This window comes from Schistocerca nitens, chromosome 6, assembly GCF_023898315.1.
Source record: "Schistocerca nitens isolate TAMUIC-IGC-003100 chromosome 6, iqSchNite1.1, whole genome shotgun sequence".
In the NCBI taxonomy this organism is placed as follows: Eukaryota; Metazoa; Arthropoda; class Insecta; order Orthoptera; family Acrididae; genus Schistocerca; species Schistocerca nitens.
The window spans coordinates 572287791-572307639 of record NC_064619.1 but is presented as its reverse complement, the minus strand read 5'-3'; the positions used below and the strand labels follow the sequence as shown (position 1 = coordinate 572307639).

At 43.6% G+C, this 19849-nt stretch overlaps 1 protein-coding gene across 2 annotated transcripts in view; it reads left to right on the top strand.

Annotated features, from left to right (window-relative positions):
• Positions 1-9712: 9712 nt before the first annotated feature.
• LOC126262942 (cytochrome P450 6k1-like) overlaps positions 9713-19849 on the top strand; it is a 125740-nt gene continuing 115603 nt past the window's right edge. Inside the window, exon 1 of one of the 2 annotated variants that reach the window (XM_049959881.1) lies at positions 9713-9847. The gene's annotated coding sequence lies outside the window, so the exon portion shown is untranslated. The other variant, XM_049959880.1, reaches the window with a different exon arrangement.

Genomic DNA, 19849 nt, shown 5'->3' with positions numbered 1-19849 from the left:
CGAAACGGAAAACTACGGATTCCTGGTACTGCCACAAGCACCGTTTTCTCCTGACTTGGCCCCTTCTCATTACGATCTATTCGGGGCTATGAGGAAATTTCTGTGTGGACGTCATTTCGCAAACCTCCAGGAACTGTGAGCAGCTGGCCTGCGGTAGGTGTAATAGACCCCAAAAAATGATTCGAGGAGGGCCTACGAAAGTTAAAGGGTCCGACGTACACCTTACAAAGCAACAGTTTGCCGTAATGTACACTGAAGAGCACATTCAACAACCGGGAGTAAGCAGCATCTTTTCGATTCTACTGACATTCTCAAGACGAAACACAACCTGTTTTGCCCTTATCTGAAAGGGTCTGTCCACTGCACTAACACCAGGAATGTGACAACACAATTCTTCGCCTTAAGAAAGTGGCGTGAACAATTGAAACATGTAGAGAGAAAATAAACAAGGATATACCACAATAAACTGTTTTATACTATAACGCCAAGTTTAAAATTTATTATTTAGATCTATGAATTTTTTGTTTTAATGAATTGATGAGACTCGGAAAATAAAAATAATTTATATCAGTAATTTATTCAGTTTCGATTTATTAGTAGTTCTGTGAACAACAACATTTTTCAAAAAAATTAGGAAGGTAATGTCCATTCAAAAACCAGTACTTCAGTTTTAAGAAAAAAGTGGTTCAAATGGCTCTGAGCACTATGGGACTTATCTTCTGATGTCATCAGTCCCCTAGAACTTAGAACTACTTAGACCTAACTAACCTAAGGACATCACACACATCCATGCCCGAGGAAGGATTCGAACCTGCGACCGTAGCGGTCGCGCGGTTCCAGACTGTAGCTCCTAGAACCGCTCGGCCAACCCGGCCGGCCAGTTTTAAGAATGACACACTGTAACTATAAGCAAGATGTTTATTAGGTAAATTCAAGGTAAACGTAATGACCCAGCAAACGTTCCCTATGTTGAATTCAAATACAACACATTCCCAAAAAATCATCCTTTGTGAGCATTTAGTTTCAGCTTCCACTGAATATTAATGAAACGAGCTACAATGTAATGATAACGGGTGCAGCAGTCTTAATGGTGTAAAAAGGAAGTTGACTAGTTTTTGCAGCCGTTATAAAAATGCATTCATACTTTTAAGAAAACGAATTTGTTCACTTTGATTTTCGCAGTAAAACGTTCGTGGTTGAAGCACGACCTTGTTATCAACAGACGATTTTGTAAAGTGTAAGATGCAACGGGTTTCAAAATATCTAGTATGTTTTCCGCAATACCTTTTTAACGAATAAAATTAACTGAAAATGGTCTTTCCCATGTTCAAAAGCTCAAGCAGTTGCTTCTGCTGACAGAAAGTTAAAAAAAAGATTCGGTCCACGTTGGGATAAAGATGGATATGGCTAAAGTCAGATTCCTGGAATATCTAACTTACATCAAATTTGTTAAACATTCATTTAAAAATCTTACAGATTTTGCCGACTGAATTGTCAGTCGTCTGGCCAGACGCCACTTAGAATTTGAGGCAAGGAGCCTGAGGCTTGCACCGTGGATGCTGAAATAGTTCCTGACAGATATCCATCAAAAATTGCAACCGGAATCCTATCGGTAATAATTAAGTCTTCGTTTTTCACTATTATGAGAGGACGCACACTACACTTTTAGAACAGAGATATTTTTTGTTTTAAACTTTTGTGGTTGTGACCGTAGGTTGCGCAGTAGCCGAAATGCAACGAAAATGCAACTCTGCTTACACGAACTCCCGTTTCCAACGACATTCCTCGTGAATGGCTTTGCAGTACTCCTGTGAAACGCAACTCGCCCATTTTTCACATGATATCTTGCGAACCATGGATGAAGGGTATCAGACGGATGCCATATTCCTTGACTTCCGGAAAGCGTTTGACTTGGTGCCCCACTGCAGACTCCTGACTAAGGTACGAGCATATGGGATTGGTTCCGAAATATTTGAGTGGCTCGAAGACTTCTTAAGTAATATAACCCAGTACGTTGTCCTCGATGGTGAGTGTTCATCGGAGGTGAGCGTATCATCTGGAGTTCCCCAGGGAAGTGTGGTAGGTCCGCTGTCGTTTTCTATCTACATAAAAGATCTTTTGGATAAGGTGGATAGCAATGTGAGGCTGTTTGCTCATGATGCTGTGGTGTACGGGAAGGTGTCGTCGTTGAGTGACTATAGGAGGATACAACATAACTTGGACAGGATTTGTGATTGGTGTACAGAATGGCAGCTAACTCTAAAAATAGATAAATGTAAATTAATACAAATGAATAGGAAAAAGAATCCCGTAATGTTTGCATACTCTATTAATAGTGTAGCGCTTGACACAGTCACGTCGATTAGATATTTGGGCGTAACAATGCAGAGCGATATGAAGTGGGACAAGCATGTAATGGCAGTTGTGGGGAAGGCGGATAGTCGTCTTCGGTTCATTGGTAGAATTTTGCGAAGATGTCGTTCATCTGTAAAGGAGACGGCTTATAAAACACTAATACGACCTATTCTTGAGTTCTGCTCGAGCGTTTGGGATCCCTATCAGGTCGGTTTGAGGGAGGACCTAGAAGCAATTCAGAGGCGGGCTGCTAGATGTGTTACTGGTAGGTTTGATCACCACGCGAGTGTTACGGAAATGCTTCAGGAACTCGGGTGGGAGTCTCTCGAGGAAAGGAGGAGTTCTTTTCGTGAATCGCTACTGAGGAAATTTAGAGAACCAGCATTTGAGGCTGACTGCAGTACAATTTTACTGCCGCCAACTTACATTTCGCGGAAAGACCACAAAGATAAGATAAGAGAGATTAGGGCTCGTACGGAGGCATATAGCTAGTCATTTTTCCCTCGTTCTGGTTGGGAGTGGAACAGGGAGAGAAGATGCTAGTTGTGGTACGAAGTACCCTCCGCCACGCACCGTATGGTGGATTGCGGAGTATGTATGTAGATGTAGATGTAGATGCTCAGTTTTTATTTACGGAAACTTTATTAAGACATTGTATCTCTGTAGTTAACACTACGAGCCGAGACAACAAAGGTATTATATCACGTCACAGTGCTTGTTTAAATTCACTGTTCATTTGTCAAGGCGTCTGGATGACGCAGGGAGAGCGGTACGAATTCCAACTGCCACTCCTCAAATTACTATTTCATTAGAGCGAAGAATATCAGACACTGGATCCTTTACTCAGTAACTGAACGTTCAAAGATATTGACATTGTAACGTCAGATTGCGATAGTAAAACAAAGGTAGAAAAATCCTGTTTTTTATTTATTTATTTATTTATTTTTTTTTTTTTTTTTTTTTTTTTTTTTTTTTTTTTTGCTGTTCAATTAATAATATTCTGCGTTTCAGAATTTGTGATGTCTACGAGCGATCACAGCTACCAACAGACAGTTAATGTATTTATGAAGTTCATCCTCGCATACAAGCAGACAAAAATCGCAGACCTTACTAAGTAGATGAAGTCACAAGAGAAATGCAAACGTCACGCGTATCATTCACATACTTATTCGTTTTCTATTTATGACCTATTTCCATTTAAATTATTAACATATTTTTATCTACTCGCTCTCTTGTCCTTTTGTTCGGTACAGATTTTGCAGTTTATTTTAAACGAACTTCCCGATGAGATAGAGACTTGAAACTTTCAGCACAGCTCAGAAGTGGATGACGATGCTGCATTAACTCGATTTCTTGTCTGGTGTGTGGTGGAGGATACTTTGCTTACCACTTTCACTTGCTGATGATTTAGGGAATTGAAACTCTCAACATAACTCAGAACTGTATTACAGAGCAATTGTAACTCGCTTTCTTGTCCGGTGTGTGGTGGAGGACAATTTGTGTACCACTGCAGTTTCCTTATTTTCCTCTTACAATGTTTCGTGGTGAGAACGGTTGCCAGTAAGTCCCCTTGTAAGCTCGATCCCCTTAAATTTTTACCTTTGAGGTATTTTCGTGAGATAATCGTGGAAGTAAGCAATGTATTGATACAAAGGCGAAGAGAAATTGAAATAACCCTGAAATTTCCACATGTATCTGTTGTAAGGTTAGGTTAGGTTAGTCTTGTTTTAACGTCCCGTCGACAACGAGGTCATTAGAGACGGAGCACAAGCTCGGGTTAGGGAAGGATGGGGAAGGAAATCGGCCGTGCCCTTTCAAAGGAACCATCCCGGCATTTGCCTGAAACGATTTAGGGAAATCACGGAAAACCCAAATCAGGATGGCTGGAGACGGGATTGAACCGTCGTCCTCCCGAATGCGAGTCCAGTGTGCTAACCACTGCGCCACCTCGCTCGGTGTCTCTGTTGTAATCTCATCATGTTGTTGTTGTGGTTTCTGGTCCAAAGACTGGTTTGATGCAGCGCTCCATGCGACTCTATCCTGCACAAGCCTCTTCATCTCTGAATAAGTGCTGCAACCTACATCCTTCTGAATCTGGTTACTGTATTCATCCCGTTGTCTCTCTCTCTACAATTTTTACTCCCCACTCTTCCCTCCAATAATAAACGGGTAATCCCTTGATGTCTCAGAATGTGTCCTATCAACCGATGCCTTATTTTAGTCAAGACGTGCCACAAATCTCTTGCCAACTTAATTCTGTTCAGTACCTCCTCATTAGTTACATCTAATCTTCAGCATTTTTCTGTAGTTCCACATTTCAAAAGCTTCTATTCTCTTCCTGTCTAAACTATTTATCGTCCATGTTTCAGCTGCATACACGGCTGCACTCCATACAAATACTTTCACAAAAGAATTCCTAAAAAAAGTCTGTATGTGATGTTAACAAAATTTTCTTCTTCATTAACGCTTTTCTTGCCATTGCCAGTCTACTTTTTATATCCTCTCTACTACCTACACTATAGCAAAACGTATGTATTACTTTAAGTGTCTGATTTCCTAATCTAATTAGTTCAGCATCATCCGGTTTAATAAGATTATATTCCATTATCCTTGCCTTGCTTTTGTTGATGTTCAACTTATATTATCCTTTCAAGACACTGTCCATTCTGTTCAACTCCTCTTCCAAGTCTTCAGCTGTCTCATCTTATCGAAACGAAATCAATTGAACAATTTTTCCCACACAATACTCAAAAGCAGCAAGTAATCATTAAAATAAAAGAAAATTTGCAATATTTTGCATTTTCAAAAGAGACCAGGGAGTAAAAAATAATTTCTCCTAGCCCACACGAACAACGTGGGGCGAATGCAATAAATAACTGATTCATGAATAGTTCACCTTCGTAGTATTATCTGTTGAATTTGCCCCATGTTTTTCGTTTTTAATACTGCAGTATTTTAATAGCTGTTACGAATGTCCTAGCACGAATTTTCAAGTCTCTCTGTATGGGATTAGAGATCTGTATAGGGCTAGGAGAGATTATTTCAAACGCTTTAGTCTATGTTTAAAACTGTGCCATACTAAAAAGTTGTTTTTTTTTTTTGAATTGTTATTGCCGCACGGGATTAGCCGAGCGGTCTAGGCGCTGCAGTCATGGACTGTCCGGCTGGTCCCGGCGGAGGTTCGAGTCCTCCCTCGGGCATGGGTGTGTGTGTTTGTCTTTAGGATAATTTAGGTTAAGTAGTGTGTAAGCTTAGGGACTGATGACCTTAGCAGTTAAGTCCCATAAGATTTCACACACATTTGAACATTTTTTTGAATTGTTATTTATTTGAAACTTCGAACTTGAGTCTCTGTCCGGCACCCAGTTTTAATCCGCCACAAAGTTCCATATGGCACACACTCCGCTGCAGAGTGAAAATTTCATTTTATTATGTATTTTTCCTTTAACTAGCAACCCGCCGCAGTTTCACATGGGTATCACAAGGTATCCGTGGCTGGATGACTTGTTTGCCAAAGCGGTAATCTTGTTCACAGAACACTGTGTGGAGCTATGATGAAAATTCAAAGAACAACGTTAAGTAACCGAATATTAACTCTAAATTCTAGTATAATTTAGACGACTTAAGCAGTGCACACAAGGAAATATCTCAGGAGGCACGACGTAGTCGACAAACATCATCCTAATTTATCAAATTTGCACAAAATATTTATAAATTATTCAAACAAATTTTCCTCGTCAATCACTCTATGTACTAGTGAAAACCGTATCAAAATCTCTACAGTAGTTCCTGAGATAGGCCTTCGCGTACAGAGAAAAAGGAACACCGCGGGGGAACATTATAATAGTGCAGGGCTTTACAAGTAGTTGATTTTGAGCATGAGCATTCGCGACTGTTCGTGCTCACGCTCTTGCTCGCGAGCAGAGCAGTTGCGGTGTGGTGTGAGGGAAAGAGCGCGCTCTGTGTGGCCACGAGAAAGAAGCCCCAGCTGTCAAGTACGGGAGGCCCAGTTTTGTAACACCGACGATGTCTTTGCAGTTCAATCAGTACTGAGAGAAGGCGCACCGTTTTACACACAAAGATGAGTTCTCAAAATGTTTAGTGTGTTATAAGACACTGTACACTTCCAGTAAGTTCAATTCACGAAGACATTACGCGTATCATTACACCAAAGAATATGGACACGCAAAATGTTAAGGGTCTGAGCGTGTACAAGAGGCATTAAAACCTAAGAGGAAGCTCTCAGAAGAGGAGGAAGGAAAGACAGGAAAATCAAGTTGGTGGGACAAACAGCAAGGTCATCGGTCCCATCGGCTTAGGGAAGGACGAGGAAGGAAGTCGGCCGTGCCCTTTAAAAGGAACCACCCCGGCATTTGCCTGAAGCGATTTAGGGAAATCATGGAAAACCTAAATCAGGATGGCCGGACTCGGTTTCGAGCCGTCGTCCCCTCCGAATGCGAGTCCACAGGGCTACCTCGCTCGGTTGAAAATCAAGTGAGTGTGCTGTTCGGATGGGGTAGAAAATTGCACTACTTTTAGCAAAGTCCTTGCGCCCTTTCACGAATGGTGATATAATAAAAGAATACTTGGTAGCTGCAGCTGAACATTTATCTCACTTCAGGGGAAAGAGTTTTGCTTGGTGGCTTTATCAAATATGACAGTCATGCATCTCACGCATGTTATGGCAGACGACGTTCAGAGTCAGATTGCAAAATCTTGTGTTTGTTACATATTCTTCAGCGCTCTATGAAGGTGTGCGTACCATAGGCACATAGCCTATTCTTAGTATCGTGGAAAAACTATATAGAATGTAAGTTTGAGGGAGCTTCCAGTATCCAGTACACACTGACTTGCAGCTTGAAGTAATCGATCTGTAATGTGAGAGGGAATACAAAGATATTACAGATTTTGAGATTTACAGAATTTGATCCTGCTGAGCGAAAGGAAGTTCAGGGTCAAATTAAATGGTGAAACAAGCAAGTGCCATACCCTAAAAAATGGTCTTCCGCAAGGATCAGTCTTAGCCCCCTGGGTCTTCAACATCTATATAGCAGATTTGCCTGATCTGCACTCACGTAAATTTGCCTACGCAGATGATTTAGCTATTACAGCGCAAAGTAAATCGTTTGAAGACCTGGACTCAGCACTAAATGAAGATCTAGCTACACTGAAAAAATGCTATGACACAAGGCATCTAAAAATCAATGAGTACAGCCATGCATCTAAACAACAAGGAAGCGAGCAGGGAACTGGGCCTGGTTATAAATGGTAAAGCTGTCATCCACGAGAATTTCCCAAAATATCTCTGTATTAAGCTAGATAGCAGCATGACTTTCAGACAACACCTAACTGATTCTGCCCAAAAGCTAAAGACGAGAAATAACCTGCTCAACAGACTGGCAGGCACCACTTGGGGTTGTGATGCTGCCACTCTACGAACTGCTGCACTGGCACTGGAGTATAGCGCTGCAAAATACTGTGCCCCAGTCTGGAGCAGAAGCCCGCACGCCAAAAAAGTGGATGTACAACTAAATGCCACTCTGAGAACCGTCACCGGCACTCTCAGGCCAACCCCCGTGAAGTGGCTTCCGGTGCTGGCAAACATCGCTCCTGCTTCCATACGTAGAGAGAAAGCAACCCAGGACATAATAGAAAAAATTGAAGCAAACCAAAGGCTACCCATACATGCCGACATGGGAGGACCCACGAGACTCAAGTCCAGGAAACCTATCGTCTGGAGCAGAACACTGGGCACAGAAGGTCTCGTTGCTGAATGGAAGAATGCATGGCAGGGTCTGAGAAGAGGCGTCGTGGAAAACCATCACCTAATCCACGACCCAACCAAGAGGGCTGAAGGCTTCAATCTCAACAGGAAACACTGGTCAGCACTAAACAGGTTTCGTACGGGAGTTGGACGATGCAAACAGCAAACAACCAAATGGGGTTTTACAGACGATTCGTGTTGTGACTGTGGCTAGGTACAAACAATGGACCATCTTCTGGTTTGTAACATTCATGGTTTCAGAGACGGCTCTCTGATGTCACCCTACAAGTTAACGGAACAAGCCAGGAAATGGTTCCATAATCTTAATGTTACTGTGTAATCAACTGTCTTCAATTTATGTGATTTTTGTTCCATTTAATGTAATAATGTAGTTTCCCTAACGTAATTGTAATGCAATAACTGATATAATTTGTTTTCACATTGTGAGTTCCAAACGTTTATTGTGATTTATAGTAATCTTATCTGTTCTTTGTAAAATTTATCTGGCATTTTTTTTCCTTTATTGAATTTCGATTCCCCCCGAAGGGGGCGGTCTGGTAGCAGCTTAGTATGCTGCTCTGCAGCCTACAGACTTTTTAAAACGTAAGAAGAAGATAAGAAACAATAAGAGCAGGCGATAAAACGACGACTTAAATTGTAAAACGGCGGAAAATTGTGGAAAGTTAAAACATAAAGAAAAGGGTTAGCAATGCTAATAAAATACACTGGAAGCAGACAGGTAACATAGTAGACAGACAATTAAAAAAAACATGGCGACAGTCTGGTTTCTGTTCGCAAGAGATATAAAAATCACACCCAGCGACAGTATGATGTCTGTTCGCAACACTTCGGAAAAGACACACAACACTGAACCCTCACTGTAAACACTGCACTAAAATGTCGGCACAAAGATGAAACACCATAGCCAAGGGTAAATGGGGGGAGGGGAGACCTGGACAGATGAGGGGGAAAACAAGGAGAGGAAAAACAAAGGGTGGGAGGGAACCAAAGGAGGGAGATGGCTAATAACGGGGGGGGGGGGGGGGGGGGGCAGACACGAGAGGGAATGGGAAAAGGCAGAGGAGGGAAATGCAAAAGGACTTGGGGGGGGGGGGGAGAGAAAGGGGGCAGAGAGAGGTAGGTGGGGAAAAAAAGAGGATGGAAGGGGGGGAGAGGGAGCCCAGGAAAAGGAGGGAGGAAAGGAGGGCGGGTGAGGATCAGAGTTGATAGGAGAGATAAATGGAGGGAGATAGGGCATCATCTGGGAGGGGGAGTTGATGGAAACCACCTTGGGAAGGAGATGAAGGGTGTAGAGGTGGAGGGTAGGGGGGGGGGGGACACAACAGTGAAGACGGGGCAGGGGGCGGGTGTATTTGGCAGATCGAAAGAGAAATAAATACAGATTTCTCCAAAAATTCCCCTGGATATCTATTTGCTCGTTTGCACAAGTCTTCACACGGATCCCCACCCTATTGCCTGTGACGATGGAGGGGTACACTACTCGCTGAATGCCAGCCAGTGTTCGCCGTCTGCTCAAGTAGCACGTTTGCTGTGAAGCCCCGTGTAGTAGCGGACGGACAGTGATGACGTCACGGCTTCCTACGGCGGCTGCTGGAGCATTGTGTTGGCCAACGTCCGCCAGATAGCGCTGCGAGCAGGCCGGCTGCGGTCTCGTACACGCATGCGTAGTTGCGAGCTGAAAGCAGTCAACGTTCCTACGCAGAGCTGGTGAGTTCAGCGTTCGCTGTGATTACTTGATTTCTTGCATCAGTTGACCAATCGATCGCTAGTGCACGCCAAGTGAAAGGCCAGTTTGAGTTCGGTACCACTAGCCGCACAATTTGCTTTGACCTTGGAAGCGCAAACCGACGCTGCGTCACTTCGAAACAGTCTTGTTTACTGGGCGTGTGCTTTCAAGGTGCGCCGAAGTGCTTGTTTACATTGTGCACCGTTCCTTACATGTAACTTTGCCGTGAATGTTTTCCTTTTGTTTACTTTTATTTTCAATTATAAGCTAAGTTTACTCCACCTAAAAATGTTTCCGAAATTTGGGGGCACACGTAAGACAGGTACTTCGTATTGGGATGGTTCAGCTCTAGATATTGCGTGGGATCATGTATTTGGTTTTCAGCAGATATAAAATCCCGAAAAAAGCTGTGAAACTGTTGATGACGCTACTAGCACACTTTTCACTAACGGATCACGCATGTACTGAAAATCACACTACTATTAACGCATTACAGTAAGCCAGAAACGTCTAGTTTACACGAAATGCAGTCCACTTGTTTCTGATCTCTCCATCGGTGTTGACGTTGGCACCTCGGAGTCACACAGCCTCAACGTATTTTGTTATGTGAAAGATCCTCAGTCTGCAGTTTATTGACGTTGTATATTCGTACAGCATAAATTGATTGATTTCGGAATACACATTCCATCATCAGATGTAGCTGAAAAACAAATTTATTTCAATTCAATGAAATACTTCCAAAGATGGATGCCGATAACCACCGGTCAGTTTGGGTTTCGTATGTGTTGTAAAACAAAACAAGAAAATACAAAAAGATTCCATCTAACTTAATGCGATTTTACATGTATAGTAAATTGGTATGTCAGGATGATCGTTATCGGCTATCCATACGTGGTACGTTTTATTAAATAGATTTGACTGGTTTACCATACATACCCGATGATGGAATGTGTATTCTGAAACAGATCAGGTATGTCCCATGAGTTACCAACATCAGTAAAGCATAGCTTGAGATTGTGTAATAAAAATAGACTTTCATAGCCAGGTGTGCGCCGAAACTAATTCTAATATTGCTTTGCTCAGTTGAACGTAATACATAGAAATGTCGTCAGTATAACAGACACAGAGTGTAACAATGGGTATTTTAAAGTGTCGATACGTCCATTATCATCTCAGTTCTACTTCCGGAAACCAACTTACCGTGTGTGGCGGTGGCTACACTGTGTAGTAGTATATTTTACGCTCTTCGTGTGAAATGAGATCATATGAAATTACCGGCCAGGAGACCATATTTGGGGTTGTTCTTCCAATACCACTCAGACAGAAGCTTGAAAAAAAAAACCGTCTTAAGACTTCCTGTAAGACTGGTTCTATAAACTGGATATCTCTGGTTTCGTCCTCTGTTAGAATATTGCTGCGCGGTGTGGGATCCTTACCAGGTGGGATTGACGGAGCACATCGAAAGGGTGCAAAAAAGGGCAGTTCGTTTTGTATTATCACGTAGTAGGGGAGAGAGTGTGGCAGATATGATACGCGAATTGGGATGGAAGTCATTACAGCAAAGACGTTTTTCGTCGCGGCGAGATCTATTTACGAAATTTCAGTCACCAACTTTCTCTTCCGAATGCGAAAATATTTTGTTGAGCCCAACCTACATAGGTAGGAATGATCATGAAAATAAAATAAGAGAAATCAGAGCTCGAACAGAAAGGTTTAGGTGTTCGTTTTTCCCGCGCGCTGTTCGGGAGTGGAATGGTAGAGAGATAGTATGATTGTGGTTCGACGAACCCTCTGCCAAGCACTTAAATGTGAATTGCAGAGTAGTCATGTAAATGTAGATGTAGAATCGTCATTGCGTGAGATGTATGTGACGGCAAGTAATGTTTCCGTCAGATTTTTTTCGAAAGAGCGATATAGAAATTTTAACACTACTAATTTGATGATCCAGTCAGAAAAGCATAACTCAATTATAAAAATGTCTATTTACGGAGAAGAAAATCGCTTGTTGACTCTCCGTTCGCGGAATGCAAACTAGTAGTTAATAATTAACAGGATAGTAGTAATAGCACGCAGAGAATTCGGTCGACGGAGTACGATAGGTGGTGTTGAACCGACGACTAGTTCCAGATTCATGTTTCATATGAACTGACGTAAAGATGAAAATGTATAGCAGATGGAAGAGGAACACATTCGAGTAGTGTTTCTGTGGCAAGGGAGAAAGCTGTCGCCAGATCGCCGACGGGTATACGAAAGACATACAGCACTGTTGTAGTCATTATAAAGCAATTGGAGAGCGACAGTCAGCTGTAGCTTCTGCCACTCTCCCCTCATCTCCCCCGCCGTTCCGTCAAATGGGCTTACTGCAGCGTGAACAACTCAGGCAAGAGGCTGCTATTCTGAGGCAAGTGGCAACAGGACGTTAGCGATGAGTGCCAAGGACCCTGGCACAGTAAAAACTAACCTGACGTAGACTCCGTCAACATTACGCCACTTTCAAACGTGGTAGTCAGGTAGCTGGTCGGGAATCGTATCCTCTCTCTACTTGTTAAACCAAATGAGAAACTGCTTACGTAGTAGTCAGCTAAAATATTACGATAGCTGCACCACCATAGAATCGAAAAGCTTGAACAATGTCAGGAGCCACTTGGCACTTGTATTTATTTACCTGAAAACTAGTGCAGAATGTGAATTCTTCGCTACAGCACGACGTGAAAATTTGGTGTTTGCTAATAACGTATTTAGTTTTATTTTTTATTGTACACTTAATCATTTACGTGTTAGAATAATTTTACCGTGCTATACCAGCAAGAGCCTATTTCCAGAGGTTTAGATAGTTCGTACATATATGTCATCGTCTTTCTTTGTATTAACAATAGTTTCATTTTGAATGCAATTCCGAATCGTCTCACGTTTCAATTTTGGTTTTAAGTCTGAATAATTCAATAGGCATCTGTAAGACTCTGACTAACGCGATCTAAATGAATGGGTTCGAAACCTTCACGGACGGCACACCTGTGGCACTCTTTTCACATAAGTGTATCCTTTTATCTCTTCCAAAGTTTTGTACCCGTAGATTTTTACATCCTGTATATTTTTCACTGGTCACTGGCAAGAAGGATTCAACGGCATAAAATACGTGGAACTTAATCAAAACGTAACAAAATAGTAGCAAGCGCGGCCTAATCAGCAACCTTCCCCCCCAATGAGACGGACTTCTGCCTCGTGATAAGCGGAGACGCAGGCAGCAACGCAGTTCATATTCGGGTTGGTGTAGGGCAGTGCTAGTACGGTGTTCCAGGAGTGCTGTTTGTGGCTACAGTTCGTAGCGGAGGTTAGTTAGCCTACGAGAGCTAGTAGCCTGTAGCATTCACGTATGGACAAGCATTTAATATAGTGAGCGGCAGTGTGACCATCGAGAGGGACATAGTCTCTTTGACATTGTATTCAATAATACGCGCCTTGTCAGGCCACTGTTTAGTTGTACCTGTTGGCAAGCACACCCAAAGAGTTGCCATGTAACTTACGAATCGCAGTGTAAGAAAGTGTATATTTGTGTGCCACTAATATGTTTGCACTGCCACAGTTTCTCCGGCCACATCGGAGAACAAAGCCTAATACGACGTGTGAAAGCCGTTCTACCCATGACCCGTTCTCATCAGTTTGTGATCTGTGTTGTTGGCAAACGTGAAGTAAAGAGTGTCAAAAAGATCTGACGGCTTCAAAATACATATAAGGCAAATGTTAAGAGTAATAAAAACTGTTTTATTGGTAATTATAGAATAGTGTTAATGGAAATGAAAGAAAATAGCACTGGAACAACAAATTTCACCAGATCAAGTTTTGAAGATGACGTCCTGCAAATGCCCTTCTGTGGTGAAGCACTCTTCCAGTCTCACACCAAAACTGACGAACACCTTCCCTAACATTGCAGGAGATAGGCTGGCGAAAAGAAAAAAATCACAAACGCTCAGATCAGGAGAGCGTGCTGACCATCCAATATCCCCGAAACGCGAGATTACTCGGCCACGAAACTTACTTTTTGAAAAGTCCAACACCTCATGGGCTGTAACGGCAGTTACCCTATCCTGCTGGAACCACATTCTACTGTACACTAAGCGTTTTGTCCGAATTTCAGGAATCAGGAAGTTTTGTAGCATCAACAAATAACGTTGCGAATTGACCGTAACAGGTCGACCACCCTCTTAAGTATGGCCCAGTGACACAAGTCTTTGTTCCACCAGACCACGCAGTGACCTGAGGACTTTGCAGAGGACGTTCATGCAGTTCTTCAGGATGTATAGTTGACGAATAACGAAAGTTCTGTTTGCTAACATAACCGTCCAGATCAAAATGCACCTCGTCGCTCATCATGAAAATTTTTTCGTCTGTCATCAAATCAATCATTAGCTCTGAAAATGCTCTTCGCTTTGCATAGTCATTGGGCTTTAACTGCTGAACAATAGCCATTTTGTATGGATAGAAATGCAGATCGAACCGCAAAATTCATCTTACCGAGCGGTCAGACGTTACTCTATCGATATTCTCTGGCGTCCCGGCTGACCTTGGACGGCCTGTCGACTTTCGTTTCAACGCTGAACCGGTAGCTCTGAAGTTACTCACCCACGGCATAATTGTGTTGCGTGTCGGAACTTTTCCTCGTGGACCTAAATTAAAACGCCTAAGGAACTGCCGCTCCACAGCAACACTGGAATCGCCACTTTTAAAAAACGCCTCGACAACAAACGCGCGGAGCTCGACGGACCATTGCTCCATGGCTGCTAATAATGTCCACGTGTAGGCTCTGAAACGCCCCCATCCCCACCACCAACTCGCTCAACCACGTGGCAGCGAAACCAATCAGATAATTTTGCCGCTCCCGCTATAAAACGAAGTCATAAGCAGTACGACTGTACCGGCATTTAAATGTGGTGCATTTGTTGCTTTCCCCTCTTCCCTCGCCTCACGCTTTGACAGTGCTGCACGGCGTGGCGTGGCGTTTTGGGAGCTGTGAAACGTGGCTGAAATTCTCTAGGACTGGGCCTGGGCATGGTCCACGACATGAAGTCTTGGCCACCCTGAGTTACAACGTCGACTTCGCTCCAGATCCCTGCTTCCAACATCTCTATCAGCTCTTGATGAGGACTGGATCTGACGGGATACCAATTCGATTCTACACAGAGTACGCGAAAGAACTTGCCCCCCTTCTAACAGCCGTGTACCGCAAGTTTCTAGAGGAACGGAAGGTTCAGAATGATTGGAAAAGAGCCCAGGTAGTTCCAGTTTTCAAGAAGGGTTGTCGAGCAGACGCGCAAAACTATAGGCCTATATCTCTGACATCGATCTGTTGTAGAATTTTAGAACATGTTTTTTGCTCGCGTATCATGTCATTTCTGGAAACCCAGAATCTATTCTGTAGGAATCAGCATGGATTGCGGAAACAGCGACCGTGTGAGACCCAACTCGCTTTATTTGTTCATGAGACCCAGAGAATATTAGATACTGGCTCCCAGATAGATGCCGTTTTCCTTGACTTCCGGAAGACGTTCGATACATTTCCGCACTGTCGCCTGATAAACAAAGTAAGAGCCTACGGAGTATCAGACCAGCTGTGTGGCTGGATTGAAGAGTTTTTAGCAAACAGAACACAACATGTTGTTCTCAATGGAGAGACGTCTACAGACGTTAAACTAACCTCTGGCGTGCCACAGGGGAGTGTTATGCGACCGTTGCTTTTCACAATATATATATAAATGACCCAGTAGATAGTGTCGGAAGTTCCATTCGGCGTTTCGCGGATGATGCTGTAGTATACAGAGAAGTTGAAGCATTAGAAAATTGCAGCGAAATGCAGGAAGATCTGCAGCGGATAGGCACTTGGTGCAGGGAGTGGCAACTGTCCCTTAACATAGACAAATGTAATGTATTGCGAATACATAGAAAGAAGGATACTTTATTGTATGATTATATGATACCTGAACAAACACTGGTAGCAGTTACTTCTGTAAAATATCTGGGAGTATGCGTACGGAACAATTTGAAGTGGAATGATCATATAAAATAAATTGTTGGTAAGTCGGGTGCCAGGTTGAGATTCATTGGGAGAGTCCTTAGAAAATGTAGTCCATCAAGAAAGGAGGTGGCTTACAAACCACTCGATCTATACTTGAGTATTGCTCATCAGTGTGGGATCCGTACCAGCTCGAGTTGACAGAGGACATAGAGAAGATCCAAAGAAGAGCGGCGTGTTTCGTCACAGGGTTATTTGGTAAGCGTGATAGCATTACGGAGATGTTTAGCAAACTCAAGTGGCAGACTGGCTCTGAGCACTATGGGAGTTAACTTCTGAGGTCATCAGTCCTCCAGAACTACTTAAACCTAACTAACCTAAGGACGTCACACACACCCATGCCCGAGGCAGGATCGAACCTGCGATCGTAGCGGTCGCGCGGTTCCAGACTGTAGCGCCTAGAACCGCTCGGCCACATCGGCCGGCCAAGTGGCAGACTCTGCAAGAGAGGCGCTCTGCATCGCGGTGTAGCTTGCTGTCCAGGTTTCGAGAGGGTGCGTTTCTTGATGAGGTATCGAATATATTGCTTCCCCCTACTTAACCTCCCGAGGAGACCAAGAATGTAAAATTAGAGAGATTCGAGCGCGCGCGGACGCTTTCCGGCAGTCGTTCTTCCCGCGAACCATACGCGACTGGAACAGGAAAGGGAGGTAATGACAGTGGCACGTAGAGTGCCCTCCGCCACACACCGTTGGGTGGCTTGCGGAGTATAAATGTAGATGTAGATGTAGAATGGGCTGTCATTCCCGCACAGCCATTCTGGCACCTCAATGAAAGTACATCCAGCAGAGTTCAAGCCTTCATAAAGGCGAAGGATGGAAGCACCACACATTAATGTCCGCTAATAAGTTTCCGGATACTTTTGGTCAGGTGGTGTTATTTGGCAACTATAAACGTTAAAAATCACTTTCGCACGGCAGAAAATTCACCATATCGTCCACAATAACTCAGCGAAAACAGTATTTGGATACATTTACTCGCTTTGGACTTGTTTTGGCCGCCCATGTTGCCTGCCGCAACTTGTAAGTGTACCCAAGTTCGGAGCGAGATGGCTCAAAGCGTAGCACATTGGTTCGTATTTGGGAGGAAGATTTTTCGTTTCTGTTTCTAGACTTCCTGGTGATTTCCTTGTATCATCTAAGACGAACGCAGAGATGGCATCCTTAAAGATAAGAGACGACAGGTTTCTCCACGAGACTTGTCCTATTTGACCTGCTTGAATTTAACACGACAGTCAGATTGCACAACCCAGTCCTTCCGACATTAAATACGACTGACATTAGCATATACACTGAAGCACCAAAGAAACTGCTATAGGTATGCGTATTCAGATATAGAGATACGTAAACAGGCAGAATACGGCGCTGCGGTCGGTAAAGCCTATATAAACAACAAGTGTCTGGTGCAGTTGTTAGATCGGTTACTGTTGCTACAATAGCAGCTTATCAAGATTTAAGTGAGTTTGAACATGGTGTTATAGTCGGCGCAGGAGCGATGGGACACAGTATCTCCGAGGTAGCGGTGAAGTTGGGATTTTCCCGAACGACCATTTCTAGAGAGTACCGTGAATACCAGGAATCCGGTAAAAAATCAAATCTCCGACATCGCTGCGGTCGGAAAAAGATCCTGCAAGAACGGAACCAACGACGACTGCAGAGAATCGTTCAACGTGACAGAAGTGCAACTCTTTCGCAAACTGCTGCAGATTTCTATGCTGGGTCATCAACAAGTGTCAGTGTGCGAACCATTCAACGAAACATCATCGATATGGTCTATCTGAGCCGAAGGCCCATTCGTGTACCCTTGATGACTGCACGACACCAAGCTTTACGCCTCGCCTGGGCCCGTCAGCACAAACTTTGGACATTTGGTGACTGAAAACAGGCTGCCTGGTCGGACAAGTCACGTTTCAATTGTATAGAGGGGATGGACGTTTACGGATATGGAGACAACCTCATGAATCCATGGACCCTCCATCTCAGCAGGGGACTGTTCAAGCTGTTGGAGGCTCTATAATGGAATGGGGCGTGTGAAGTTGGAGCGATATGGGACCCCTGATACGTCTGGATGCGACTCTGACAGGTGACACGTACGTAAGCATCCTGTCTGATCACCTGCATCCATTCATGTCCATTGTGAATTCCGACGAACGTGGGCAATTGCAGCATGACAATGCGACACCCCATACGACCAGAATTGTTGCAGAGTGGCTCCAGGAACTCTTCTGAGTTTCAACACTTCCGCTGGCCACCAAACTCCCCAGACATGAACATTATTGAGCATATCTGGCAACGTACTGTTCAGAAGAGATCTCCACCCCCGTGCTCTTACGGATTTATGGTCAGCCCTGCAGGATTCAGGCTTTAGTGGAGTGCATCCCACGTCGCGGGGCCCCTACACGATATTAGGAATGTGGTCCAGTTTCTTTGGCTCTTCGGTGTACTTGGCCACAGCGCTAGAGAGGCTGCACAAGGGCGAGCAATCACAGTGTGGATATCCCCGAATACAGGAAGCTGACAACGCGCGCGGAAACGGGGCTGAAGATTGCTGCCCTAAGGCAGCAGGAAGAACTAACTGAAAATTCAACCCATCTCCTCTCCACCAAATAATGATCTCCGAAGTTACAGTGATGAACAAAAAAGCTCTTCAGCTTGTTCTCGAATATAGTTTGGCGATGAATCATATGAAGAGTCTGCGCTATACAAGGTGTTACAAAAAGGTACGGCCAAACTTTCAGGAAACATTCCTCACACACAAAGAAAGAAAATATGTTATTTGGACATGTGTCCGGAAACGCTTACTTCCCATGTTAGAGCTCACTTTATTACTTCTCTTCAAATCACATTAATCATGGAATGGAAACACACAGCGACAGAACGTACCAGCGTGACTTCAAACACTTTGTTACAGGAAATGTTCAAAATGTCCTCCGTTAGCGAAGATACATGCATCCACCCTCCGTCGCATGAAATCCCTGATGCGCTGATGCAGCCCTGGAGAGTGGCGTATTGTGTCACAGCCGTCCACAATACGAGCACGAAGAGTCTCTACATTTGGTACCGGGGTTGCTTAGACAAGAGCTTTCAAATGCCCCCATAAATGAAAGTCAAGAGGGTTGAAGTCAGGAGAGCGTGGAGGCCATGGAATTGGTCCGCCTCTACCAATCCATCGGTCACCGAATCTGTTGTTGAGAAGCGTAAGAACGCTTCGACTGAAATGTGCAGGAGCTCCATCGTGCATGAACCACATGTTGTGACGTACTTGTAAAGGCACATGTTCTAGCAGCACAGGTAGAGTATCCCGTACGAAATCATGATAACGTGCTCCATTGAGCGTAGGTGGAAGGACATACTGACGAAACTAAAATGAGCTCTAACATGGAAATTAAGCATTTCCGGACACTTGTCCACATAACATCTTTTCTTTATTCATGCGTGAGGAATGTTTCCTGAAAGTTTGGCCCTACCTTTTTGTAACACCCTGTATATGGCTGCCAACACGGATTACAAGAATGCAGTAGTAGCTGGAGATTATTTAATGTACTGCCACTATAGTATGGATCTTCTAAAATAAGAATCCTAGACCAAGATTCACTAATTAATATATCCTAACACTCAGTCAGATTTATGCTTATGATGCAGTTCAGAACGAGGAGATGGCGGTCACAAGGAATGGAATACAACTGTCGAATTTCATGTAATTAAAGAACTGTATATTATCAGCATTAAACTGATAAAGTAAAGAACACACAAACAACACTGAAACACCGGAAATTACAGGAACTGGAAAACCACGGCGGGCGAAATAGTATATCGTGCCAGATTTTTTTCTAAAATGTTGAACGTATATCTATGACTACCACAAATTTGTACCTTTTTTTTCCCCGCTAATGTCAGTGCGGACTGGCATCGGCGTA